We start from the raw sequence: 326 nt of genomic DNA on the forward strand, positions 1-326 counted from the left end.
CTTTTGATTGTGATTATAAAGTATGAGGATGATTATGGACTTAGACTTTAGAAGATTCGGTCATAGATGGTTAAATTTATTTTTCATGGTATTTATTTTAAAATAGGGTCTACGCACCTACCTTACCTTTATTTTCTCAAGGTTGTAAAATTGTTTCCTCATCTAACTCCCCTTGAATGTAACTCGAGGTTTCATGATTGGAAAATGTAATTAGTTACATGAAAGTGTAAAACTAAGGTTAGGTAGAAAAATTTTTATAACTTAAAAATGGAGATCCAAAAGCACCGTGGAGATTCATGGAGATTCCAAGCAAAGCTTGAAGATGA

The sequence above is a fragment of the Theobroma umbraticum genome, unplaced genomic scaffold (genome assembly GCF_002168275.2).
Source record: "Theobroma umbraticum cultivar Fairchild unplaced genomic scaffold, ASM216827v3 scaffold_30.0, whole genome shotgun sequence".
Lineage (NCBI taxonomy): Eukaryota > Viridiplantae > Streptophyta > Magnoliopsida > Malvales > Malvaceae > Theobroma > Theobroma umbraticum.